The following is a 23,698-nucleotide window of genomic DNA, read 5'->3' as shown; positions in this document are numbered from 1 at the left end:
AGTCAAAATAAGGTTAAAAAATAAATATTTTAAATCAATTAAATTACTTTGTATTTGGAACATAATAAGGTAGGTTTTCGTTTTCACCAAATTTCGTAGAAAAAAATATTTTTTTTTGAAAAAGATAAAAATAAAAAACCAAAAAACTCGGTTTTTTGAAATTTTCACATAAATTTTGAGATCATGTGAAAAAATTGTTGAAACGTAAGTTGTAGATCTTTTTATTACCTGCAACTTTGCGTTACATTTTTTTCCATAGGTCTTGTAGTTCTGCCGGAAATCGAGATATACCATTTTTTGCCATGAAAAACTGAACCCACCCACTTCCCGAACTGGGCTCACCCGTAATTTATTTTTCCTTTAATTTGTATCATATTCACCTCCTTTTCCAATAGGTTTTATTCTACTATGATTTTTTCTTACTTTTTAACAACAGATCTCCTCAGGTGTTTTGAGGTATTTTCCAAGTTTTTCAATTTAAGATTGTGTAACTTGTAGAGCACGTACCGTTATGTGTTACATATCAAATGAAAGGTAATATTATCGCCATTAAAGTTAAATCAAATTTGTATGTGCTCTTGATCAAAAGATATAACGTGTTTAGAAAAAGATTATATTTTCACCGTTATCTCAAGATTTTGAATATGAAGTTGATTGAAATAAGTATAAATTTCATTCATCTATCTATTAAAACAAAAAAGTTATAATCAATTGATTCTTCGTGTCGCTTTTTCGTTTCATCTTGTTTCAAATCACTGCGATACTAAAGAAGTTTTCATTTCAAAAAAAAAAAAATAATTTAAAAAATAGAATTTTTTTAAAATTTTGTTTCTTACAGCGAACCGGAAGTTCATTTCTTAAACTTCAAATTGAGATATAAAATGATTGAGGGGAGCTACAAAATAAATTTGCCCAAAAAATGTTGTTTTGTAAAGCTACAATATCTAGAAAAGAAAACAAAAAAAAATTTTTAATTCAACTTTTTTGAAAATTTTGACCGCTACATATGAAATTGACTCACTTATTTTTTTTTTGAATTTTACACTTTTTTGGATTTTGAAAACTTACTTTTGAGTTTACGTTTTTAAACAAAATCTTGAATATTTTAAAAACGGTTTAAGCTACAAAATTGTGGTTTGCATCAAAAATCTTTTTTTTTTTTCAAAAGCTATAATTAATGGAAATAGAAAAAAGTTAAAAAAGTGATTTTTTAAAAATGTCTCCAAGTGCACTTTCCTATTTTCGTCCGCTAACTTCAATCTTATTTTAGTGGAATTTTGACAACAAATTAGCATTTAATTAGCTACAATTAATTTGAGAAAATTGAAAAATAGGAAAACTACTTTATTTACCAGGCCCACTAATGAGCGTTCTGGCAGTGGCGTATTGAGGGGGGGGCTCAGGGGGCTCAAGCCCGCCCCAAGCCTTCCAGATCATGTTATTTTTTACATAATTTCATTGTAATGTATATGCTTCACTGAAACTTGTTCGTAAATCTTATAGATTTAGAGGCAGCTCACATGCTCGAGCCCCCTCCAAGTTCTGAAACGGCTATTTGTGTTTGTTTGAGTAAGAGCCTTAGCTGTAGCTGGGGGTTGGGTGGTTTTTTTCGGATTTAAGTCCAATTCGAAATTCTTCAGATCACTTTTTAATATAATACGTACGTCGAATATCATCACCGTGTAATTTTGCAAAAGTTCTTATGCAATCTCGATAAACACTTTTTTCAAAAATTATATACTTCTCAAAGCTATTGGAAATAGAAATATTTGATATCTCAAAATCTTAGTGGTCAACATATGTAACTAATGGTTTCTTTCAGCAAATGCCAGTTTGGACTTCGAATTCGGATTATAAAAGCAACATATTACGAAAAAATATATATTTCGAATTAAACATCTAAAATAATTTAATGGAAAATTAGTTTCTAGGCTTTCACTTTCTGCATTTTTCACTCATTTAGATTTTCTGATCGAATTCAATTCACATTATTTCTGTTTGTAAATTTGGTGCCTTTTTTAATGAATCTATAATTTTTAGACAAAATATTATCATAACTTATTTGTGTCTCCTTATTTTTTCTCTTGAATTCTTCTTTTTTTTTCATTAAAATTGCCGATAAAATTGCATCCAGCAGTAATAATTTAACTTCAGAAACAAAATTAAAAAGGATGATCCTTCAGCTATGACAGTTCGAAGCAATTTCGAAGTTTTTGAAATTGATCCAAATGAAGAATATGATATTTTATTTCACGTGAAATCTAAAAGTGATTTCAATTCACTTTCGGTCGAATTGCGGAACAAGAACTTTAAAAACAGGAGACAGCAGTACGAAGCTGTCGACGTCGAGAGCAGTTAAATGCTACTAAACCACTTTCAGTATCGCAGCACAGCGCTTCACTCTCGATCAAAGGTGAATAAAATAGAGAGAAAAATTTTTCGTACCCCTCTAAAAAATGTTTGAAAAATTTTCTAGCCCCCTCCAAATTTTTTTCTGGATACGCCACTGCGTTCTGGTACCACACACTGGTACTAAGAAATTTTATTTTTAAGATCCAATTTTAAATGGAAATAAAACAAATTCATGGAATCGAAGTAGATTAAGCACACTACTTTTTAATTTTTCATTTTTGATAGGATGGCAAAGCAAAATAGCCAAGAAAATAAAAATAAGATAAAAAAAGTAGTTTTCCTATTTTTCAATTTTCTCAAAAACTAGAAGCCATAGAAACATATGGTTTTCAGTATTTAATAAGGAATCTATTGAGGTAGTTTATTTTATCAATTTATCCCTTAATGTCTTGGCAAAAATAGTATTCAATGTATTTTTTTAAACTTCTTTTTCACAATTGTTGACTTTGAAATCGATTATTTCGAAAACAACTGTTTAAAATAACTTGGTTTAAGAACTATAATTAAGTGTACAATTCTAGCTTTTGAAAAAGGTATCATTCATAACTGTAAGTGTTGCCATTGTTTTTTAATAATTTTTTGTTTGATTTTTTAGAAAATTGCCCCTCCCGCCTAAAGGGGGGGACATAGACCCTCCCTCAGACAACAAAAAATGATTGTATTGAATACCTCTACTAAAAACCGTTTTAAATTATCAGCGCCTAAGTTATCGTACTCGAGCCTTGCGTTGATATGAATTTCTCTCGAAAAAAAAACGTTTACGTGGGGTATCTCGAAAAAGGAAGCTAATCCGATTTTGGTAAAAACGGATTATTATTGCTGAGGCCTTCAGGAACAAAGCCTCATCTTTAGTTTTTGTCGTCATTTTAGGTCAACCTTAAACTTGTTCAGGCTCACTGTGTCTGGGGTATTTTCGGAAGAGTCTTACTTATCAACTGGTTATGATACCTATACCTATCCATTCGATCCAAAAATGATTTCATCTTTATTGGTACTATTCCTATGAGTATTAAAATGGTGTCGTTCTTCCGATTCCTACTGTTTTAATACCTTAAGCAACTATAGTTGTCCACAATCACCACCACACCATGGCACCATCCATCCAACCAGTCATCCCAACTATATCTACCGCCTTCACTTCATTCGAATAACTTTAAATTAAATTTGTTGTCCTGTCGGTCTTAAGAATTATTATGTGGTTTCCAAGAGTTTAACACGACGTGTTGTTGTCGTGTTCCTTTTTTTTTTGTTTTGGGTAAGAGTTGGGAGGTATTGTTGGGCGAAGACGATAGCGGCCTTTTATATGAAAATTTATCATCCCCATGTGTTGCCTGCTGCCTTTACTTCAAAGAATGTAAATGTTCCTCACAATCTTTTGCCTCCACCCACTCTCTCTCTCTCTTGCACATGAAAAGGACAATCCAAGTGGAATAGCTTGAGGTGTACAATAAGATCCTTGTATCTTCTTGAGTAGATTTTCTTAAAGAGAGAGAAATGGTATACCTTCTAAATAGTTATATAGTAACCCTTTTGGGCAAAAACTCTGGAAGGGTAGGTATGGGTCTCTCTTACTACACACACTCTGACTCTAATACATGTGGCAAAGAGTGTCTCAGTCCTTTCGGAATTAAAATGATGAAGGTATTAAGTGGCCCAGGAGTTAAATGAATCGCATAAAGCTACACCCAGGAATAACCCTACTTTTGTGTTGCTGTTTAAAAAAGGACCATAAATGGGTGTCTTTGGGTGAAAAACCCCAAGTCAACCCCGAAAGGAAGAGCAATTTTTCAGCAGCACCAACATCGCACTCGCTTTGAACGCTGCTTCTGATGTTGATGTTGGGATGCTATTTTCTATGCGAGAGGTAATTATTTCAAACTGTCAAGTGGCTAATTTTGAACTTCCTGCTGTTCGCTTAGCGGAAATGGTTTTTGTTGTGTAATGGCGATTGCCAATGACATTTCGACGGTTGCCGCTCGATAAAAGTCAATTGCTTCGAAAGTGATTTCGAGTGAAATAATCCACGAAATGCGACCGAAAACAGCCACCGCTAATGTACACCACCACCAATGGTGTTGTGAATTTAAATTCAAAAATATTTCTATATAGAATAGGCACTAGGCAGAAAGAGCATCACCGAACACCGACCGACATACAGGCGATAGACTCAGAAGCTGCGGAAAGAAGCATCAGAAGCATCCAGGCATTTTGGGTCAGGACGCGCTCTCTCCCTCTCGATTTCTGCATGGTCGAATGGAAATGAAACAATAACAAAATGGTAAAATGTTAATGCCAAATATTCCTAGCTGCACCTTCCTATCTCGATTGTGGGGCAGTTGGTTGTTAGGTTGTAGTACTGCCTGATGATGGCTATATTTTAGAGCAACATATAGACCCAACCACACGCAACGTGGGTGGTCTAGACTAGGCATGCACTACATCCGTCTATCTACCGTTTGACGAAAATAGTTGCAAAAAAGATCGACGAGGTAGCATTCAGCAGATATCTATCTATCTTACCTCAAAACAAATGGATTGTGATGTTTGCTTTTTTGACAGGTTGAAAAATTGAAAAATTTTTCTTGGCACTACGGTGGTATTCTATATAGCAAACAGTGTGCATGGTGGTATCAGTGGCGTAGATAGCTTTTTGCTAAGGGGGGGGATAGATTTAGTTCGCAAATTTTTTTTTAAGTTTTAATAATGCTTCTTTGTATTGTTTTTATTCTCTTTAAATTGGAGAAAGTTCTTTCGGTAGTTGACCAGCAGTGTAGCTAATATCTTTAATAAAATATAAATACCAGGACAACTTTTTTCGGTGCAGCTTTCGAGCGCTTTCAATGAGTTCATAGAGAAAGTATTTTTCCTTCTGCTCAAATATCTTTTCTGAGTTTTTAATTCTTCACACAGAGAAAAATATGACCAGGACCACCTAAATACCAACAGATTTCCTTATTGAACTGTTTTATGAAGAAACCTTATTAGATAGAGATTTCTTATTATTTTCATGTACAAAATCTTTCAAAATTTTTTGTAAAATTTTCATATTTTTTCCAACTTGGCACTAGAACAAAAATTGTGACCAATATTTCTATAGAAAGTTGGAATAGGTGATCCCGTACATGATCGTATTTTTTTTATTAAAAGAATTATCAAAAATTGGTTCACTCGGTCCAAAGTTATGAGGTGACAAACACAAAAAAAAAAGTACAGACGAATTGAATAACTCCTACTTTTTGGAAGTCGGTAAAACAATTAGGAAATCCCGATTGTTTAAATAATATTTTCTTCTTGGATGAAAACTATAAGGAAATGTTATTGTTTTTGTTCAATTTTATGTGGTCTAGTTTTTGGTAAAACTCAACAGTTTCATTAAATTTTTTAGCTGCTTTGTCTATTTCAGACGAAGAATCCTTAGAAGGAACCGGAAACCCTTCTAGTGTGTTTTCATGGTTTGTACATTTTTCTCAAGGCCCATTACATAGAAATCGAGAAAAAGATTGAAAACAGTAACACGAAAATATTCTTTACTGTACTTTGAACCGAAGGGTTCGAACGATTCTTTTGTCGCTTCACTATTCTCTTATGTTTAACGCCTATGTCAAGGATTTCAGCTAATTTTTCTCATATACAAAAAAACTTTCGAAAATGAGTCGTCTTCTGCCCGTTTAATTTTTAGTTGATCCCTTAAATCTTTAGCGAGCTCCATTGCTTGGACCAAGTCTAAACTCACTCTTTGAAACACCGACTTAATGGCAACGAAAGTTGGTAAACCATATTTATAACCTTTAAGCTAATCAAGAACTCGAAATCCGTAGCGTTTTTTTCAAAGTGCGCTTCTTCAACTTAATTATTCATGACTGTTTGTACTGCACAATTATCGATCCCAATGGGGGGGGATATATCCCCCTGATCCCCCCCTATCTACGCCACTGGGTGGTATACTGTGGTTCTTTTAAATATTTTGAAAGTAAACATCAATATGTTTTGCCGACTTCGCTTATTGACAATGTATTGGACTATAAATTTAAGTGATACGTAGAAGTGAACTCCAACAGGATAAAACGCATTTTTGTATATTTTTAATTTAAAGCTTTATTAAATCTTAATTATTTATTAACTTTATTTGAATTTTTTTTTTAATATCCTTGAATTTTGGGCAAAAAAGAAAAACAAATGATCTACAGTTGACTGACATATAAAATTATTGATCGTCAGAAATCTCAAAACAGGTACAAATTGTAGCTCGAAGCAAATTCACAATTAAAACAAGTAAAAATAACCACATAGGAAACTCATCAAAAGAGCATAGGTATTAGAGATGAGCTAAGTCGTGATTTTTTAATCATAGGTATGTATACCTGTGACTGTAATTTTGAATTCACGGTGATTGTAACCTGTGATTTTTAACCGTGATTTCAATTTTTTTTAAATGAAAATCCCAAAAAAAAAAAATTACGCGTAGCATTATTAACGTTTGTATTTTCCAATATACACATTTCTTTACGATTTTTCACGTAGGAAGTACTATTGAAGCTCAAATACGAGTGTATTTGAAACAATAGAGCTAATTTTACGAGGAAAATTCTGGTTTAAGCAAACAGATCGGCGATTTACCAAAGCCATCCGTGATTATACTAGGGAAAACATTATTTTGTCTAAGCGACTCTTGATTTTACGGGAGAAATTTATTATTTCACGGGAAAAGTAACGTTGAAAACCATTATTCTAATCAGGGCAACCTGCGATTTCACAGCAAATATTCGCGGGCAAACCGTGATTCTTCTGGAGCCATACGTGATTGTAAGGGGTTAGGGGTAAACAAAACATTAATTTTACCGAACGTGCATGAATTCCAGTAAAAACAATTCACATTTACACAAGAACTGTTGAAAAGTTGTTTTGGGAAAAATCACAGGTTAAAAAAAATTCCAAAGCAATTGCGTGAATTCCAGTCAAACCAATTCACGTTAAATAAAGAACTGTTGCAAAAGCTGTTTTGAAAAATCGCAGGTTATAATTTGAGTTTCCAATGCACTTGTGTAACGTGAATTATTTTAAGCAGAATTTACGAAAACGCATTGAAAATGACTTTTGATTTGTGATTTTGGAAAAAATAACTTTTTACAACACTTCTAGTATAAAAGGGAATTGTTTTGAACCCGCAAATGCACTTAAATTTAATTTTGACAAAAAAATTTGCCCCACTTCTATTAAGTTCAAACAGAGATATTTTTTATGATTGATCTATGTGAGAGAAATCACGCCACATCCTAAACGGTGCAGGGAAATAAATCCACGGGAATCTGCTCCACATGGGAATTTATTCCACCTCATGTGGGAATCTGTTCCACTTTTTGAAGTGGAATAAATTCCCGCCTCGAGTGAGAATTTATTACACTTTTTATTGGGAAATAAATTCACCTTCAAATTTGATGATTTATTCCTTGTCACTTTGGAGAATGATTCTACTTTATGTTTGTATTGTATGTGCAATCTGGAGAAAAGCTGGATTTTGCGGAAAAAGATAGTATCTTAAGGTACAAATATCGTATGTAATTTTGAATGAAAATTATAAGCTTAGTTGATTTTTCACCTTAGAAAATTGTTTCAAATAGTCAGAAATTTATAAACCATTTTCATGCCTAGAAAAGTAGAGCTCTTTCCAATTCGATCTGGGAAAATAATATATATTTCATAGCAAAACAATAGTTTACTGAAAAGAGGAAGAAGATTTCTTTCAAGTCTCATAGATTTCAGTTCGCGTGATTTGAATAAATATCTTACAAACAAAGCGGACAAATAATGAGAACTTAATGATCAAAAACATATCAATCCTTCTTGTAATAATTGGTTGAAAGCGAAGCGTAAAAAAATTCGCGCGAATTTTTATTTTCACACCTCAAAATTGATTCTCCCGTGGTCAAAATTTTTTCCGCTTCGCGTTTCGGTTGTGAAATTTGAGTAGATTCTCATGTGAGCAAATTTTTTTCCGATTCGCGTTTGCCGGATTATATGACATATACAATATACATAAATGTACATTTGTGTTTCTATTAAATATCAGTAGGTATGTTATTAAACACATACAAACTCAAATGTCCCGGCAAATTTATGTCCAAATGTCAAACTTTAATAAGACCAACTTGAGAGAAAACGTATTTTTTGAAGAATTGGAATTATATAAACATTTGTGAATATTTCAGTTGAAGAAAAAACTATTTAATCGTTTGTTTTGAAAAAGAATACAACGTCGTTTTTTTTTAAATAAAATATTTTGGTAAAACTAAACCTTCTATTTCCGTATACATAAAGTATTGATTAACATGAATTCAAATATGGCTCTCAAAATATTCAGAAATTTATCTATTTTTCAGATTTTTGGTGGGTAATAATTCCACAAAAAAATAGGTGTAATAAATTCCCTTATACGGTGAGAATTTATTCCACTTCAAAAAGTGTATTAGATTCCCACTTGAAGTGGAATAAATTCCCATGTGGAGCAGATTCCCGTGGAATTATTTCCCTGCACCATCCTAAACAAACTTGTCGAAAATGACATTCAGGGTAAATGCTCTATTTGTGCTAAGTGCGAACTGTGAAGTAAAAAGTGAATATCCAATTCACGGTTAAGGTAATCACAGGTTATTTGAAGACTGTTCACAGGTAGTGATTGTGATTTGCAGATTAAAAATCACAGGTCGTGATTTTTTGGTCATCTCTATGCCGCTATGTGGGCCATTAATAAACTTAAAATTCTTATTTTTTAGCCGACTAAAACACTTTCGGAGTGCGAAGAGAAAACTACAGTGTTCGTGTATTTTTTAGTAATATTAATTTTATAAATTTATTATTACGATTAGTTTGTAAGAGTAGTTTTTGTTTTTTGAGTAAATAAAGGGTTTGTTTTTAAGGTTTTACGACCTTTACCTTTGAAGTTTTGGTGTTTTCTTCAATTAGAACCCTGGAAATGTGACGAGCTTAAACCTCGACTGGATAGCAAAAACCACCTCATAATATCCCCAATAAAAATCGGTTGAAAATGGCGGCGAAATTTTTCAATTGCTAAAGGTTAAAAACTCGATAGCAGACTTTTCAAAAAAATATGTAGGTACTAATTTTCTGTAAATACAAATATTTAGGTAATTTTGTTCATTAAAATGTTTTCCAAAACAAAAAAAAAATAATTAAATTTTTAATTGTTACTTCACGGACAAAACAGACCATCTAATAACAAGCGGACTCCACATTAAATTAAGCGGATTTCTGCATGTTTTTTTTGCCAAGATGACTTCCGTATTGAATTAAGCTGAAAAATCTTCTTAATTTCTTGAATGCATGATATCGTATTGTTTTAAGATGGTGGGGTTTAAGGTGGGCATCATGTTATTTTAAGGTGACCTTTTTACTTGCGATATAGGTACTATATATCAAGTTATGCATTCGTACAAAAAAAAAAGTTGAGATAACATTTTTCCATGACATTACGATGTTAGACAATGCCAAAAAAGTGGGTCCCGGAAGTCTGTCTGTCTGTATAATTAGCTACAGCCTAAACGGATTTACCGATTAATGTCAAACTTGGTATGTAGCGTTATTTGGTGACTCTCCAGAGGGGTTTTTGGAATTATTTTTTTTTTGACCAAAAATAACTTGTCATATACCGATTTTAGTAAAATTGAAATATCTCAAAAACGGCTCAAACGATTTTGTTTAAAAAATTCAAATGTTAGTTTTAAGCTAAGGTCTATCTTTCAATGAAAAATTTTTTTTTGAAAATCATTATTAACGGTACCTGCCATAGAACTGTTTTTTTCAAAACTGATTATCTCAGAAGCTACTTATCCGATTTCAACGAAACTTTTTGTGAAATAGCATTTCTGTAATTTAAATATAAACCAAAAATAAAATTTTCAAAATAATAATTTTTGGATTTTTTAAAAAAATTTGAAAGTTTTTTTTTTGAAAAATCAAATTTTCGAAAACGGGACATTGAATTTTTTTGAAATTTTGTTTTAAGATGCTGATTGGTGATTTATACAAAATGGCATACCAATTTTATTTTAAAACTTTTTTTCCAAAAAATTATTTATAAAAATTAGTTTTTTAAAAAACGGCTCAAACGATTTTGAAAATTTTTTTCTAAAAATGCATCTTAATATATCAATTAAAACTGCATACTTGTTTTGGAGGGCAATTTGATTTCAGATTTTATTTTATTTTTTTTTTTCCAAATTTCTATACAAAAAGTCTTAAAAATTTAAGCAACTTTAACTCTAAGAGCAAGTGCGTGCGACCCAGTCGTGCATTTTATTTTTCTCCGTTTATTAGGAAAGTTTTAGGATTCTAAAAAAAGTTACATTTAGATGATAGAGAGAGGAAAGAAAATTGTTGAGAGGGAGGGGTCACAGGGCTCATGATACCATGTCTCCTGACCTCCAGCGAAAAAAAAAAATGTTTTCAAGGGTAAAGTTGAAACCAATCAATTTATTGTTGTTCTTTACTTCATGAAATTATTAGTAAGCATGTAAAAAAAAAAATAAACGGACATTTACCGAGGTTTCAAGGAATATCACTAATTTTTTATTTGAAAAGAAAAATATTTACCACACATGAAAAAAATTTAATACAAAAAAAGTATTGGAACCAAAAATATTTTACATTAAAATAAATAGCTTGATATTTATTTATGAAAAAATTGAACTACCTACAGCTCTTTAAAGTTTTCAGGAAACAGCCTCCTGCGATTTTCTCTAAAAAAGCGTCTACTTAAGCAGAAACGAGTAGACCCGATTTAAAACTGTCGAAATTATTCACTTCAAAGTTTTCGGGAAGTCTGGAGTTGATTTCGGATGTCGCCATTAATTACAGAATTTATTTGTTCAACTCTTTTTAGTCCCTGATTGAACTTGAAAAGAGTAGTGAATTTTCAATAATTCATTTTCGTTGATCTTTAAAAAGAGAAAAAACTGCCCAATCGGTGTTTAAAAAAAAAAAGATTTAAAAATAAAAGTAAATTTGTACATTTACAATCTCTCAAAAGTACTAGATTTTTGCAAGCTTTCTAAAATTTGGGTCAAGGCCAAACAAAACAATTATTCATATCTTCTTGACCTTTTTATGAAATCAAATTCAATCCTAAGTGGTCTTTATAGGTCTTGTTTGTAAATTGTTTGTCTATCTTTTCTCCGACGTTTTGACTGTGCTTACAGTCTTCTTCAGGTAGAGTATTATTTTTTCTAATCTTAAGAATTTAATCTTAAGAACTCCACGCTTTTGTTTTGCCGCCATCTTGAATTCTAGTTTAGTTGAATATCTCGATTTCTATTCATCCTACATAAAAGTTGTGTATACAAGAAACGTAGGCAATTAAATTTCGCGTCTTTTATGTTGAGAACACTTTTCGATATTCTGAACATTAAAAAAGTTACAAGCCAAGAAAGTAAAAAAAAAACGAAAAAAATGACAATTTTAAAGATTTGAGCACTTTTTATCAAAATTATGAAAAAACGTATCGAGAAAAGATTATACGCCTTCAAATTCTCTACAAGGGAACGGGTCGTTATTCTGTATTCCAAAATTCTGCATGACCAAAATTCTGTATCTGAAGAAAAAATTCTGTATGAACATAAGTCTGTATTCCATTATTCTGCTTTTCTATTATTCTGTATTTCAAAATTCTGTAAATCCAAAATTCTGTTTTTCAAAATTCTGCAAATCCATTATTCTGCTTTTAAAAATTCTGTAATTCTAAATCTCTACATTAAAACATGTCCCTCAAGTAAGCAGAGCAAGTACCCCAAAATTATATCAAGTGCTCCCCTACTTTTGGAAAAACTTAATGTTCTGCTAACTCGATTTAAAGTTTTTTTTTTCTGTGATCTTCGAAAAAAAATTTTATTTTTTAATTATCTTGAATAATTAAGTACTTTGAGTTAAATACCCAATTTTCAAAAAAAAAATTTCCGAGATTTTCCATTAAAAAAAAATATTTTCATTTTCCATACAAATTCATGTTCTACTAACTTGAATTTGTTTTTTTTTTTCAAAAAATTCCACTTTTTCGAAAAAATTGGACATACATAAATAATTGAATTCTAATTCTAATAATTTGATTTGAGCGCTCCATTTTCCGATAAGTTTTCCGAGATTTTCATGTTCTGCTGGCTTGAATTTCATTTTTCTCAAAAAATTGAATTTTTTTCATCAAAATTCGAATGGAGTTATTAAGTGCATGATTAATTTGAGTTAAGTACCCTATTTTCCGAAAAATTTTCCGAGATTTTTCATTAAAAAAATATTTCATTTTCCATGTTTTTTTTTTTTGTAAGTTGTTCTTTCTTCGTTATTAAACATAAAACCATCGACACAAAATTTATCCTTTTCTTTATTAGGTTTCAATAATTTAATATTTTTCATTTTTCTGAATTCATTTTATATCACGATTAACTCAAAACACTTAACTTAAACTCGAACGCAAACTGCTTCAAGGTTCTGCATAGAAAATATCAAAAAGTGCGCACTTTTTTCATTATCAAAACAATTTTTCTTTTATCATTTACAGAATTTTGGAGTACAGAATTTTGGAATACAGAATTTTGAAATCCAGAATTTTGTGTTTACAGAATTTTAGAATACAGAATTTTGAATTTACAGAATTTTAAAATACAAAATTTTGAATTTACAGAATTTTGGAATACAGAATTTTGGAATCCGAATTTTGGACAATACAGAATTCCGACCCCAACCCTCTCTACAACTCTGCTATACAACTTTTTTTTCTATCGCTATAATTAATAAAGTTATTAATACTTTTTTGTTAAAAAATACCCCTTTTTTACGAAATGAAGAGACTTAAATATAAAAAAATTGCAGGTCCGGAATTTTCTCTTGTAACATAAAGCTATAAAATACTTACTAATCATTTAAAATTCAAGATTTGGTAAAAAAAAATTAGGAAAAAATTAAAGATAAAAAACACAAACAAAAAAGAGTATTTCTAACAAAAAAAGTGTTAATAACTTTTGTATTAGCGATAGAAAAAAAAATTGTATGGCAGAGTTGTACAGAATTTTAAGGTGTATAATCTTTTCTCGATTTTTCATAATTTTGATAAAAAGTGCTCATATCTTTTTTACTTTCTTGGCTTGTAACTTTTTTAATGTTCAGAATATCGAAAAAGTGTTCTTAACAAAAAAGACGCGAAATTTAATTGCCTACGTTTCTTGTATACATAATTTTTATGTAGGATAAATAGAAATCGAGATATTCAACAAAAACTAAAATTCAAGATGGCGACCGAAAGGTGAATTTAGCGAATGCGAAAATTCATTGTAATGATAATGGTACAAACTGCTGGATCAAATTAAAAATGCACTGGACTATATAATGAAATGGTTAGTTGTAAGTGTAAAAGAGTATCAAGTAGAGGTAGGTAGACCACTTTGTTTTTTTTCGTGAGAAATATGCATCTTGGAGCAATTAGGAAAGCTTCTTAGATTATCCACTTGCCATGAGAAAGTTAATTTTAAATGGTATTTAAGTACACAGGAATCGTTCAAAGCGTTAAACTACTAGACATAAGTTCTTCATGACCCATCAAGGAGAACACTTTATGCTCCTTGATTAATTGGTTGATGTAAAAATTTCATGTTTCTTTTTTCTAAATTTTTGCTCCAAAACCAGAATTGTTTTCGTGGTCCTTTTTACTAATAAAGAAAAATAAACATTTACAATGATTTCCAGAGGAAAGGAAGCCTCTTAATTTTGCTTACTATAACATATTTATTTTAAAGGAGGAACGCATTGCATTTGGTAAATATTTGAACCAACCTTGAAATGCTTTTAGAATTACAAATTAATATTTTCTGTACTCAGTGCTCATATTATTAACAATTATGACATTACCCCTAAACTAATCACAAAATAACAACATTTGGATTTGGTTGAATTTTCCTACCTTACCACAAAGTAAGTACTTTGGCAGTTTTTTCTATCATTTTCCTGAGTAAGGGTTTGCTTACTTTTGTTTCGAATAACAAACACATTTTTTATTCATCTTTATACTTGGACCTTTTTTACCAAATTTAATAAACTCTTCCATGCATTAAAAAAAACCACTTGGTAGACAATAAAAATTTTGGAAAATAAATAAAAACATTTTTATTCTTGCACAAACGTATACGACCGCATTCAGATGTGGAAAACTCATCATCCTGTTGCGACGGAGGCTTAATTGAATTCAATAAAACTGAAGAGCACTTCATCAATTTCATATTCATCCAAAGTAAATAAAGATATAGATGATATAAATCTCATCTTTGCTAGAATGTATCTCAATTCCACCACCCATCAACCAAATCCAAAAATCCAACCCTATTCAAAAATTTCTCAAGTACCTATCTATATACCTTTTATTCATAAATCCCTCTCACTACATCTGCCTTTCGAAGACAGCACTTCTTCTCGTTCGAACTATCGAAAAGCATCATCGGGCTTAACTTAAAGTTTTCTATATCCAATCCACATATCCTTTGTGTAGAGTAACATCAACCCTCTGGCATGGGAATAAGGCACAATACCGCTCTCCCCCGCCCCCGTGTCCCGGGAGACTTTTTAGCCAAACTCTTTAGTTTAACTTTACATTAATTTCAATTGTAAGTTTGCACTTGTTTGTCAGAGTGAGTAAAGGATACGCAAACATGCGAGATGATGCCGAGTGTGTATCTTTGCATCTGTAACATTTTTTCTGTACCATCTTCGTTGTTGTCTACCTTAAGAGCTTCTATATCTAGTAACTATATCCATGAACTTCGAGCGATTCAAAAGCAGCGTACGCCAAAGGATACAACAGCCACTACTTGAACAAATGGCTGAAAATCTTCTCCGGAAGGAATTTTATATTTCGACAAAACTTTGTCCTCGCAACATTCAAAAGGTCTTAGATAAATAAAAGGAAAACGCACATTCTATTCGGGTGGATGCACCTTCATCGTAAGCTTATTTCTTAGCTCAAATATTGACTCCTCGAGCATACTTCCGGGGCATGGCGGAGCACTTCCTTTGCTGATATGGCACACAGTGGATCACTATAGACACACACGACAACGAACAAGTAAACGACGACGATGCACGACGACGACGTCATCATGATTTGTTGGAGGAATTTTCGCAGGTAATATATCCTTCGAAAGGAAGATCGATTTACGATTACGGAGGACTTAACGATTTGTGAATATCAGATAGGGGGAGGATTTTCGACAACGTTGTTGAAAGCGTTTCTATGTGCGACACGCTTTGTTTTCCTTAAGGAATCATAGAGAGGAACCGGGAAGTAGTATATGCAAAACTTTATACGAATCAAGATAAATAGCTTTTCGGGGAAATACCACACATTAGGAGATTGCACTCTGGTTGTTGTAGCTCTCTGTGTCTTATAGAAGGCTATAGAATGGAGTTATCCTTTTTAGTTTTTTTTTTTTTTGGGAAATCTTGTGATTTGTTTGCTATTGAAATGCAAATTAACAGGATATTGAGAGAGTAAAGTTTATATGAAATAGTTTTGGAACTCAATTGGTTTTTAAATAAAGTTTATTTTAAAAGTTTGAAGATAGTTTTGTAGGGGGAACTTACCTATGAATTGATATGTTGAAAGTCTTAACGGTTACCTATTTAGATTGAAATTGGATGTAAAGATTTCAATTCATTTTGAAAAATTCAAAAATTAATTGCATTTTGACATGATTTGGATCAGTTGAGATTGAAGGCTAGTTCCGCAGAAAGGATACTTGACGTAAAGGACTTCTGAATGTCGAGAACTTTATTAGCTTTACTAACAAGGAGAAAATCATGTGTTTATGAGTGCACTTCTAAGTTCTAACGACTGATTGTTACAATCTACATCAAGGCCAAATAACATAAAAATTGCACTGATCTGTGTCCAAGTTCTGGGGCAAAAAAATAATTTGCCAACTAGGTAACCATTCTTCGGACTTTTTCGAGAAAACATATTTTAAGAGGATTGAGTAATAATTCAATATTGTTTTTGGCAGTTTCAAACAAGTTTTCAATTTTTTTTTAAATCTTATTTTCGCCTATCCGAAGATCTAGAAGGAATCAAACCACAGTATATTTGAGGATTTACAAAGAAGTTCTTACTTCAAATTTTTGCTTTCGACTGGTGGATTGTTAATACTTTCCAAATAATTTCGGTTTGCACCTTACTACTTTATTTTCATCGACTGATTAAAAATAGAGTGAAAAAAGAAGGTGGCGGCGTAAAAAACAGGGTTTTACCGATTTCTGAAAAAAAAAAAGAAAATGCCCCTCTTATCTAAAAAACAATTATGTAGGTATGTTAGAGTTGTAGATAAATTAACAGATCTATATAATTTTCATTATAATTATCTAACATGATGTCAAAAATGTTGCCAAATTTAAAAATGTGAAAATGTACGTTTTCATAATATAAGAAATCTTGAATTATGTTTCAAACATATGATTATTTCTTAATTTTTTGAAAAAAAAAAAAATACGAAATTTTGAATCAAAAAATTTTGTAACGAAGCGTCACACTTTCGTTTCCACCGCAAACCAATTTAATTAAAGCTGTATGGAAACCAACCATCCCGGACTATAAACCCGAAACCAAAATAATAAAACGTCCCGGACTATACCATCAACAGCAACAAAAAGAAATCAATTTAATTAAAACTATTTGGCAACCGCTTATCCCAGACTATAAAACCGATACCGAAACAACTGAACGTCCCGGATTATGCCATCAATAGCGACAACACAAACACGACAACATACATTTTGTTTTATACTCAAAACTGTTATTATTATTAATTTAACATCAATTTTACCGTTTAATTTTATATAGTTCACACTTGCTTTGTGTAAAAATATTACTAAGCAGAAGTAAGAAATTCCGAATAAAGCAGACATCTTTTGATTCTACTTCGAGTAGATGATTTCTCCCTCAATACTCCTATTTAAGCCATAATAGATATACCGTATTGTTGTAAATTTTTGAACTTTGGCAAATTTCCGTTTTGAAGTTAGCTAGGTAGATTTAGCTTCTCTTTCCGAGTCCATCTTCTCACCTTGAGTTAATGGCATTACTTTCGACCATTAGATATAATTCCCGTCTCTATCCGAAGCCACCATCTCATTTGGAGTTTGGTCATAATTCCCGAAACCACCATCGCACTCTGAGTTTGGTCATAATAGCATATTTTGGTCACCGTAGGGTTTATTTCTTGTATCTCCGTCCGAGATCCCCTGCTCTCTTGGAGTGTTGGGCATTATTTTTAAGTAGTATATAGGTTAGGTTAGGTAGTAGTAGCTGTCAGGCTAATTACCCGACACACTTAGACCCTTATGGATCCATTGTGATACCATAAAAGACTAGCAAGTTGGGACTCACAAGCCGAACCACTCATGTGTTTATAAGTAGTATATAGGTTTTATTTAAAATTGTTATTTAAAGAAAGTAGAGAACAATAAAGAACGATTCTATAGTGAAAATAAAGAATTTGAGTTTTTGGTTTTTCTTCTATAGCCGAGTTTTACTGTGCTTTCTTCAGCAAAACCCTGGAACCGCCGAGCTTACATCAGCCTTTGATAAAAAAGCATCACAATTTGGCGACAAAATTTTTTAGTTTTGAAAAAAATTTCAATACCTACAGTCAGCGCCTGGTTAAAAACAAATCTTTTAAAATAGTTTTCAGTCAAAATTCAACCGATTTTTAATAAAAAATATATTTTTAGATTCTGCAAACAAATATTTTTTTAATTTGAGACAAAATTTTGTTCAATTTCTTTGCCTAAAATTTGTTTTAAATTATTTTCGTAAATTATTCAAAAATAGAATTGAAAGCTGCAATATTTTTTCTTTCAGATATTTTATTTCGAAAAATTTTAAAATACATTTATCAACAAAAACAGCTCATAACCAAAATTTTACAAATATTTAATTTTTTGGTTTTTGGTGCATCAACCATGATTAATTTTTTTCAGCTAAACCATTTTTATGATTCCAAAGTCTGTACATTCAGCTTTAATTACGTTTTTGACAGTACATACCTACTTTTCTACACTAAGTTTTTCAACAAAAACAATGCTTTTTAATTAAATTTTCAAAACTCAATTTTTTTAAAGAAAATTTGGTCATCAAGGTCATCAACAAAAAAATAAAAAAGATAGAAAAATAAATATATTTTTTAAACAAAATTCTTTTCTTACATACCCTAAATAGTAGAGTAACTAAAGCAAATTATTAGGGAACCGGGCCGAACAGATCTGATTTTGACGATTTTTTTTCAAACGTAGTTAATTAAAAATACTTTAAAGTCTATAGATTAAAAATTGCCGGTGTTGCCGTATTGTTTTTTAAAATTAAATTTAAATTTTTTTTTTAACAAAACCATTTTTTTTTTTGCTTAAATTTCATCAAACAAATGATAGCAAAAGATTCTTTAGGTAATTTAAGGAAAATATATAAAAGGCAGTAAGGGACAATCTTCCATCGTTTAAGCGATAAATGCAATTTTCTAACATTCTGACCTCAAACACAAAAAAAATATTTTGAAAACAACGGCAACACCTACAATATTTTAAAATACATTTTTAAAAAGCCAGAAGCTTATTCTTATCTCTTAAATTTAAATCCACTAAATTTAATCAAGACTTTTTGAAAAAATGGTCCTCAAACTCAGAAATAAAAAAAAAATGTTATTAGAAAAATTTAAAATGACTTTTTTCCAAACTTTTTTTTATAAAATATGAATTTATTTAAAAAAAATGTTTGGCCATAAATATTATCAGTTGAATTTCGAAGCAAAAAAGGTAAAATATATCACACTTTTGAAAAAAAAAAATGAAAAATTACTTCAATTTCAATGGTTTTTTTTTTATTAAAACTGAATTTTTGCATTGAAATAATTAATTTTCTCAAAGACTGTGGTAAATAGGAACTTTAAATTTTTGCTATTTAACTTTCAACAGTAAGGGTTATTAAATGAATAAAAAATAATTTTATGTTTAGATGCTGAACTTTAAAAAAAAAAATAAGTTACATTTTTTTTTCAAAACTTTTATTAAAAAAAGTTCTTCGTCGAAAATGAAATACTTTTTAATTTTTTCATAAACCGTAATACATATTGACATTTCCTTTTATAATTTGAAATCATAATAAATGCGGCCAAAAAAATTTGAAAATAAATGCATTTTATATTACGACCAAGTTTAAAAAACGACATGTTAAATTTTTTTCAATAATTTTTTTTTTTCAAAAATCTGAGTTCAATTACCATTCTTTCAAAAGCCGTTCATTCAAATAACTTAATTTTAATTTTACATATATGACTAAGCTTCTAGCTTTTAAAAAATGTATATTTGAATATTGTAGGTGTTGCCGTTGTGTTCAAATATTTTTTTTTGTGTTTGAAGTCAATTAATAAGAAAATTGCATCTATCGCTTGAACGATGGAAGATTGTCCCTCACTCCCATATATTTGTTTTCCTTGAATTTCCTAGACAATCTTTTGGCATCAATTAATTTATGAAAATTAAGAAAAATGTTTGAAAAAAATTTGTTTTTGTTAACAAAAATCTTCAATTAAATTTAAAAAATCAAAACGGCAACACCGGCAATTTTAGACTTTAAAGTATTTTTAATTGCCGACGTTTGAAAAAAAAAAATAATCATCATAATCTAAGCTGTTCGGCAGGGTTCACTAATATTGCCAATTTTTGATCTTTAGTTACTCCACTAAAAGATCCTAAAGACGTGAGAAAAAATGTCAGAAACTAATTTTTTGTTTTTTTATTTTTATTTTTAATCTTTTTCAAACATTTTGGTATTTTTATACAATTTTAGAAAATGTGGATTTTGTGTATTTCAAGTTAGCTTACTTTACTTAGGTATAAAAAATGCACATTTTTGACAAAATTGTACAAAAATCCAAAATTTTTTGAAAAAGATTAAAGTAAAAAAATAAAAAAAAAACAAATACCAAAAAATTATTTTTTGACATATTTTTTTTCAAAATCTTTGAGGGTATGTAAGAAAATGATCCACATAAAATTTGTAGGTTTTCTTGTTACAATTTGTGAATAACATTTTTTTAGTTAACGAATTGGTTGCCAGAATTTGTTAAAAATCGTGTTCTTACACCCGCCCATTTTTTTCCCTAACCCACCGCACTGGCCATCTGTTGCGATCCAACGTTTTTCCCCTTATCTATACTATAAACTCTAAATTTTTTTATCACTTACTTTATGCTAATAATTTTTTCGACTTTTTGTTAGTATAAACAGGAGCTTAGTTTAACTGATAAGTGAGCTGGTATGCATTGGCGTTGGTAGATTTTACAATTCACATACCTGTGTTTTCAATTAAATTATGTGGCTTCGGTAGAGATGGGTAGAGTGATTAACTAACTTATTTTGTGATAAATTAAGCTCCATATTAATTTTTTGTAAGAATCAGCATTAACTCATAACTTTCTTAAATTCTTCCCAGTACAACTTATATGAATTTGATTTTCCTTCACTGCATTTTATTATTTTTTATTTTACACCCCATTTGGATTTTATCGTTTGCCATCTTAAGAATACATTATAATATCGCTCGTGATGATGCTAAAGCTTATATATCGTAACAACCATTATGGGTTAGTTGCTGTAAATTGAAAATAAAATTAACATCCTGTTGCCATATATTGTAAACATAATCGAGGTCTATTATCATAAAAGCAAACTTTTCTTCTTCACTTGCATATGTAGTATTCATGTACATGTTTTGAGTATAGACATCTCATGGACTTGCACTTAAGGACATCATCCAGGATCCAAGCAGGATACATGTGCGATATATTTTTGTTTGCTTTTGTTTTTTTTTTTTTTTCGTTCAAATATGAACCAAGAAACGCAGATATTAGCGTCCACATGATGAAGATAATAATGTTTTATATTTTATAATGAAGATGGGCGGAAATAATAAACTTAATCATCTATTATTATCCTTGTAACAAAAAAAATATGAAACAAAAAAAAAATGAAAGAAATCATAATGAAAAGGATAAAATCTTAAGATACTACAAGTCGACCAAGCATGCAACTTTGGAAAGGCTAATTCTGCCTACACTACGCCACTTAGATACTCCATATATGTATGTTTTGGTGCCATTTTGTATTCATTTGGCACATCCTTTTCGAAGGACTCTTGTCATATTTTTCACTACATAACATTACACAGTTTACTGTCTGTTATTAGTGTCATTTTCATCTTTGAATAATAATTTCTTTTTTTCTTTATATTGTTCTTTCTTTTTGTATATGCTTTTGGCGCTAATATTAAAACGGATATGTGGAATATCTTGGCCATAATCGCATAAAGTGGATATAATACAAGGCGGAAGATGATAGTTGTCCTTTTTGGCATAACGGAACAATAAATTGTTCTTTATGGAATCATATCCTTTTGTACTATGTACAAAAAAATATATCTACACAATTATTCTACATACATGACAAATATTTCTATACATTTTGTTTGTTTTGGGAGGTAATTAGGGAAAAAAGTTATTTTCCAGTTGATATTATATTGTATATAATATGCGGGGTCGGTTTGGTCGGTCTATCATATGGAATTGAGCCCAATGTCTCGTTGTAGGATGTGATAAATGTGGTCGAACAAATGACAGCAATTTGCTTACAACGAAAACTACACATTTGATTACTGCTGGAATACAATGTCCTTAGAATAATAATTGGATGATGGTTTGGCGGAATATAATAAATAAGATAGTCTTTATTTTGGCAAATTTTCAAGAACAAACATTTTTTTGCCGATCTAGTATACTTATTATGTAGAAAAATGGAAATTTTGATAATTTTGATCTTATTATATGATTTCGTTTAATCAAATGTATTAAATTACCTATTGTCTAGGTCTTTACATCATTTTAATACAATTTTATAAGAAAAGAAGTACAAATACAAAAATTTCCTAAGGCGAAACTACTTTGCTAATCGGAGTTGAGACAACTTAAACTATTTTCTAAAAAAAAAAAACTTTCTTTAAAATTAGTAACCGATTTGCAAAGCCAATTTTTTATCCAGAAGTTTTGATGAATAATATTTTCAAAATGAAATCGAACATTTTGAAGGCAGAAAATACAAGATTTAAAGTTTTTACTGAAATTTCGTTCACTGTGGCGTATACGTAACTTTTGTTAATACTATTTTTATACTTGATTTATTTCAATGGCAAGAAAAACATACAATTTTTTTTATATTATATATTTATATATTTAGTATACGTTCATACAATTACATACATAAATTTGTATTACAGCGCGTTGTTATACTATTTTTTAGTTTCAAATAAAGAAGCGATATAATAATAGTAATTTTCCATTTAATCAATTTTGGACACCGTCTGCTCTCAATTTAGCACAACTTTTTTCAGTTCTCCAATAGCCGTGATCGTCTAGTGGTTAGGACCCCACGTTGTGGCCGTGGTAACCCAGGTTCGAATCCTGGTCACGGCAATTTATCAAAGCATTGTCACGGAGGAGAAGTTTTTTTTTATTTTTATATTTATAAATAGGAATAATTTATTTAAGACTTGTAATTTTAACTTTAAACGTTTAAAGTTGAATTCAGATTTGAAAAATAAAACACGTTGTTTTTTCAAGAGCTGTTAGTTAGCACTTTATTTAACATCTTTTTCAGCTTTCTTATTGGAAAAAATGATGTAGTTTTGTAGAAATAGTTTTTTGAGATGATAGATATTTTCGATTTTTTTGGTTATTATGTAAAAAGTTTGATAATTTTAGATGCCTCAATATTGTATAATTGCACTAGAATAATATGATTTATGTGTACGAAAAATTGGATGTACTATGTATAGTGCAAAATAAAAAAATCGGATCTAGCCATCAAAAAAACTTTTTTGTTTGATATCTAATTCGTAGTTAATAAATAAAAAAGTTCCGCAACATTTTTTCTTGCATTTGCTTAGTAAAAAGCCTGTTTGTTAGGAATTTTGTCGGACTTTTTAAAACTATTGCAGCTCTGTTCGTTGGGTTTCGTTAAACAGATGAAAAGGTATACATTGCATATTTATTATAACATTTCCAATCCATTATAGTGATGTGGTTCTATCAAGAAGAATATAATCACAACAAAAACATTACTGTTAAAAAAAGAGCCAAGTTCTCTTATATTGAAATTATGCTGGCACAAAAAGTACTGAGATGTAAAAGCGTACCAA

At 30.4% G+C, this 23,698-nt stretch overlaps 1 non-coding gene across 1 annotated transcript; it reads left to right on the top strand.

Annotated features, from left to right (window-relative positions):
* Nucleotides 1-22,901: 22,901 nt before the first annotated feature.
* On the top strand, nt 22,902-22,973 carry Trnah-gug (transfer RNA histidin (anticodon GUG)). The gene has a single exon. It is a non-coding gene; the product is annotated as a tRNA-His (tRNA).
* The last annotated feature ends 725 nt before the right edge of the window (nt 22,974-23,698 follow it).

Source organism: Episyrphus balteatus, chromosome 3 (assembly GCF_945859705.1).
Source record: "Episyrphus balteatus chromosome 3, idEpiBalt1.1, whole genome shotgun sequence".
Classification (NCBI taxonomy): Eukaryota; Metazoa; Arthropoda; class Insecta; order Diptera; family Syrphidae; genus Episyrphus; species Episyrphus balteatus.
This window is presented reverse-complemented; position numbering and strand designations above follow the sequence as displayed.